This window comes from Cherax quadricarinatus, chromosome 2 (genome assembly GCF_038502225.1).
Source record: "Cherax quadricarinatus isolate ZL_2023a chromosome 2, ASM3850222v1, whole genome shotgun sequence".
Lineage (NCBI taxonomy): Eukaryota > Metazoa > Arthropoda > Malacostraca > Decapoda > Parastacidae > Cherax > Cherax quadricarinatus.
In genome coordinates this window covers 82,020,846-82,027,051 of record NC_091293.1, presented here as the reverse complement: position 1 = coordinate 82,027,051, position 6,206 = coordinate 82,020,846, and the positions used below count along the sequence as shown (strand labels likewise).

The 6,206-nt window shown below is 41.7% G+C and overlaps 1 long non-coding RNA gene across 1 annotated transcript in view; it reads left to right on the top strand.

Annotated features, from left to right (window-relative positions):
• The first annotated feature begins 251 nt into the window (after window positions 1-251).
• LOC138853359 (uncharacterized) overlaps window positions 252-6,206 on the top strand; it is an 8,924-nt gene continuing 2,969 nt past the window's right edge. The window contains exons 1-2 of the long non-coding RNA XR_011392556.1: window positions 252-311; window positions 1,449-1,649. This is a non-coding gene — a long non-coding RNA (uncharacterized lncRNA). The remainder of the gene's footprint in view (window positions 312-1,448; window positions 1,650-6,206) is intronic.

The window sequence follows — 6,206 nt, the reverse complement described above, 5'->3', positions numbered from 1 at the left end:
CTGACCAGCCTGTGTTGTTTGTTGGCCTACTTGCTGCCTCCAGTGTTGTCTGACTAGCCTGTATTGTCTATTGTCCTACTTGCTGTTTCCTGTGTTGTCTGACCAGCCTGTGATGTTTGTTGACCAACTTGTTGCCTTCAGTGTTGTCTGACCGTCCTGTGTTCACTACCAAGATAAAGTACGTGACATCACTCTTTGGGATAGACATCCGTTGTTTATTACGTCGAAAGGAAATTACTCACTGGGGATCAGCCTAGTTGACGAGTGCTTACGTTCAGTCCTGTATCTACTCTCATCACTACAGTACCATGGTACGTCACTCTGCTTCTATCGTTACCTGTGACTTAGAATGCATTAGTGTTGGATTTTAGATTTTGCCACCGAAGTGGCTAGGTTATTGTGCACACCATATCCATCCTGTGGACGGTAGCGCAAGAACATATGGATACACAAAAGGCCCAGGAACTAGGCCCTAAAAGGATTACAGGTGTTGGGAATGTTTAAATACTTCAAATGCTGCTGTGTTGGAAGTATTTTAATATGTCCTATTTGCAACACTGTAGTCAAGAATTCTGAAACATCTGTTAAGTGGTTGTTCAGTTGCTTGACGTGTAATTGATAATTATGTTACTCTATTATTTTTCTTCTCATTTTTGAGATTGAATAGAAATAATCAGATGTATTTTGGTAGCTGTGCCACAATGTATTCCTCGACCGTTTTAGTCACACCTAACATTCCTTGAGCTTTAGCTCAAGAATCTGAAGAGCTCAAATTGAACACTGTCAAGCTGATGAGTTGTAACTCAGCGTCCTCAAGAGGCCCAGGAGCTGGCGGACATCTCTCTTTCAGACACTGGTAAAGTTTGAGATCAATGTGTCAGACCCTGAAGCTGGAGCTAAGTAAGCTCATACTCTTGAACACCTCCACAATAGTAGCTGGGTCTGGAGGTGCAAGTTGGCTAATATGCTACAATGGTAAATAAAGACGGAATTGGTGGATTCTGTGCAACAACTGGAGACTGACTCCTGGGGTCAGCGTTGAACGTTTAGCTGTGATGTATTTTTCTCTAAAGAAGGTTCACGGTGATTTTGGTCTGTGTAAATCTTAATTTGTTAAGTGCAATTTAATCCCTAAATTATGGATTCAAGTTAACTCTCGGTGTCTGTACACAAACACACACCTTTCCGTGTATATACTCTTGAGATGTTACTGATTAATGCCTCACGAAATCATGATGACACGATTGCAAACAAATCATACCACGGGTGGGGCTAGAACCCGCGATCAGTCATAAAACTTTAGACCGGCGCGCTAGCCACTGGGCCAGTTATTGTAGCCAGCTGGCCCAGTGGCTAGCGCGTCGGTCTGGAGTTTTATGACTCTCTGATCGCGGGTTCTATCCCCGCCCGTGGTATGGTTTATTGATTAATATTTTTGACGACCCCAGAGGCTGAGGTATGGTTCCTGGTTGGTGTTTGTGGTGGTAGCGGTGCTGACGGTGACGACACTGGCAAGGGCGGAGGTGGGAATTGAAGACACAGGTTGTTCACAGATAAGACAGCAGTGTCGCCTCGAGACGAGGAAGATACAACTGGATGAAGGAGAAAAAATTTTCCTCAATGTTTCCTGCTTCTGCGAGAATGGCGAGGTAGGTACACACAAATAAGATTTTCCTTTCCATGCCTACTGTTACAATAAGCGTCTTCTAACACAGAGGTTTCCAGAGAAAGCTAGAAGGTCATCTAATTGGTCCTCTTCTAGCTGCTGGCCTGTTTCTGGTTTCGTAACAAGAGGTTGGATTATATTCTGTTTCAGTTATCCAGGCTGCTCTATAACGATCATCAATATTAATAAGGATCCCATCTGAATGAACACAAAATAATATAATAAAATTTAAGATCTTTACTAGTGAAGTTGTCTAGAGGGATATATATACAAAAATAAGATATTTGACATAAATAAGGAGTCAAGCTTTTACATTTCTCTTGATATATATATATATATATATATATATATATATATATATATATATATATATATATATATATATGTATATATATATATATATATATATATATATATATATATATATATGAATGACATGCCCATGCACTCTGCCCCAGGGTCAGACTCATGGAACTCCGTGTTCATCAAGAACTGCAAGAAGCCCCTATCACGAGCCTTTACCATCCTATGGAGAGGGAGAATGGACACGGGGGGTCGTCCCACAGTTAGTAAAAACAACAGACATAGCCCCACTCCACAAAGGGGGCAGTAAAGCAACAGCAAAGAACTACAGACCAATAGCACTAACATCCCATATCATAAAAATCTTTGAAAGGGTCCTAAGAAGCAAGATCACCACCCATCTAGAAACCCATCAGTTACACAACCCAGGGCAACATGGGTTTAGAGCAGGTCGCTCCTGTCTGTCCCAACTACTGGATCACTACGACAAGGTCCTAAATGCACTAGAAGACAAAAAGAATGCAGATGTAATTTATACAGACTTTGCAAAAGCCTTAGACAAGTGTGACCATGGCTTAATAGCGCACAAAATGCGTGCTGAAGGAATAATAGGAAAAGTTGATAGATGGATCTATAATTTCCTCACAAACAGAGCACAAAGAGTAGTAGTCAACAGAGTAAAGTCTGAGGTGGCTACGGTGAAAAGTTCTGTTCCACAAGGCACAGTACTCGCTCCCATCTTGATTTTCATCCTCATTTCTGACATAGACAAGGATGTCAGCCACAGCACCATGTATGGTGATTAAGTGGCTTTTGAGAAGAGTCTTAAATTGATTTTCAGACTGGGTTACTTTAATATCCTCTGGTAACGAATTCCATATTTTAGGGCCCTTTATGTGCATAGAGTTTTTACACAGTGTGATATGGACGCGAGGTATATCAAAAAGAGATCTGTGTCTCTGCCTTCCTTTGCAGATGACACCCGAATCTGCATGACAGTGTCTTCTATTGCAGACACTGCAAGGCTCCAGGCGGACATCAAACAAATCTTTCAGTGGGCTGCAGAAAAATTATGAAGCTCAACGATGAGAAATTTCAATTATGGTAAACATGAGGAAATTAAAACTTCATCAGAGTATAAAACAAATTCTGGCCACAAAATAGAGCGAAACACCAACGTCAAAGACCTGGGAGTGATCATGTCGGAGGATCTCACCTTCAAGGACCATAACATTGTATCAATTGCATCTGCTAGAAAAATAACAGGATGGATAATGAGAACCTTCAAAACTAGGGATGCCAAGCCCATAATGACACTCTTCAGGTCGCTTGTTCTATCTAGGCTGGAATATTGCTGCACACTAACAGCACCTTTCAAGGCAGGTGAAATTGCTGACCTAGAAAATGTACAGAAAACCTTCAAGGTGCGCATAACGGAGATAAAACACCTCAATTACTGGGAACGCTTGAAGTTCCTGAACCTGTACTCCCTGGAATGCAGGCGGGAGAGATACATGATTATAAACACCGGGAAAATCTTAGAGGGACTAGTACCGAACTTGCACACGAAAATCACTCACTACGACAGCAAAAGACTTGGCAGTCTATGTAACATCCCCCCAATGAAAAGCAGGGGTGTCACTAGCACGTTAAGAGACAACACAGTAAGTGTCAGGGGCCCAAGACTGTTTAACTGCCTCCCAGCGTACATAAGGGGGATTACCAATAGACCCCTGGCTGTCTTCAAGCAGGCACTGGACAGGCACCTAAAGTCGGTATCTGGCCAGCCGGGCTGTGGCTCTTACGTTGGATTGCGTGCAGCGAGCAGTAACAGCCTGGTTGATCAGGCTCTGATCCACAATGAGGCCTGGTCACAGACCGCGGGGACAATGACCCCCGGAACTCTCTCTAGGTAAACTCCAGGTATATATATATATATATATATATATATATATATATATATATATATATATATATATATATATATATATATATATATATATATATATATATATATATATATATTATCACACTGGCCGATTCCCACCAAGGCAGGGTGGCCCGAAAAAGAAAAACTTTCACCATCATTCACTCCATCACTGTCTTGCCAGAAGGGTGCTTTACACTACAGTTTTTAAACTGCAACATTAACACCCCTCCTTCAGAGTGCAGGCACTGTACTTCCCATCTCCAGGACTCAAGTCCGGCCTGCCGGTTTCCCTGAATCCCTTCATAAATGTTACTTTGCTCACACTCCAACAGCACGTCAAGTATTAAAAACCATTTGTCTCCATTCACTCCTATCAAACACGCTCACGCATGCCTGCTGGAAGTCCAAGCCCCTCGCACACAAAACCTCCTTTACCCCCTCCATCCAACCTTTCCTAGGCCGACCCCTACCCCGCCTTCCTTCCACTACAGACTGATACACTCTTGAAGTCATTCTGTTTCGCTCCATTCTCTCTACATGTCCGAACTACCTCAACAACCCTTCCTCAGCCCTCTGGACAACAGTTTTGGTAATCCCGCACCTCCTCCTAACTTCTAAACTACGAATTCTCTGCACTATATTCACACCACACATTGCCCTCAGACATGACATCTCCACTGCCTCCAGCCTTCTCCTCGCTGCAACATTCATCACCCACGCTTCACACCCATATAAGAGCGTTGGTAAAACTATACTCTCATACATTCCCCTCTTTGCCTCCAAGGATAAAGTTCTTTGTCTCCACAGACTCCTAAGTGCACCACTCACTCTTTTTCCCTCATCAATTCTATGATTCACCTCATCTTTCATAGACCCATCCGCTGACACGTCCACTCCCAAATATCTGAATACGTTCACCTCCTCCATACTCTCTCCCTCCAATCTGATATTCAATCTTTCATCACCTAATCTTTTTGTTATCCTCATAACCTTACTCTTTCCTGTATTCACCTTTAATTTTCTTCTTTTGCACACCCTACCAAATTCATCCACCAATCTCTGCAACTTCTCTTCAGAATCTCCCAAGAGCACAGTGTCATCAGCAAAGAGCAGCTGTGACAACTCCCACTTTGTGTGTGATTCTTTATCTTTTAACTCCACGCCTCTTGCCAAGACCCTCGCATTTACTTCTCTTACAACCCCATCTATAAATATATTAAACAACCACGGTGACATCACACATCCCTGTCTAAGGCCTACTTTTACTGGGAAAAAATTTCCCTCTTTCCTACATACTCTAACTTGAGCCTCACTATCCTCGTAAAAACTCTTCACTGCTTTCAATAACCTACCTCCTACACCATACACTTGCAACATCTGCCACATTGCCCCCCTATCCACCCTGTCATATGCCTTTTCCAAATCCATAAATGCCACAAAGACCTCTTTAGCCTTATCTAAATACTGTTCACTTATATGTTTCACTGTAAACACCTGGTTCACACACCCCCTACCTTTCCTAAAGCCTCCTTGTTCATCTGCTATCCTATTCTCCGTCTTACTCTTAATTCTTTCAATTATAACTCTACCATACACTTTACCAGGTATACTCAACAGACTTATCCCCCTATAATTTTTGCACTCTCTTTTATCCCCTTTGCCTTTATACAAAGGAACTATGCATGCTCTCTGCCAATCCCTAGGTACCTTACCCTCTTCCATACATTTATTAAATAATTGCACCAACCACTCCAAAACTATATCTCCACCTGCTTTTAACATTTCTATCTTTATCCCATCAATCCCAGCTGCCTTACCCCCTTTCATTTTACCTACTGCCTCACGAACTTCCCCCACACTCACAACTGGCTCTTCCTCGCTCCTACAAGATGTTATTCCTCCTTGCCCTATACACGAAATCACAGCTTCCCTATCTTCATCAACATTTAACAATTCCTCAAAATATTCCCTCCATCTTCCCAATACCTCTAACTCTCCATTTAATAACTCTCCTCTCTCTCTCTCTCTCTCTCTCTCTCTCTCTCTCTATATATATATATATATATATATATATATATATATATATATATATATATATATATATATATATTAGTATACCTTCAATAATTAAGGTTCTCGAGTACCGATTGGTACATACTAGAACATGAAAAATGCAATAACATATATAGAATTAAGTGAAAATATGACTACATACTCAAATCTAGTGATGTCTCCATATTCCCAGACTTATAATTATACCGACAAGTACACACAAATAACTGTGTCACAGAGCGTCGTGTAGTACGT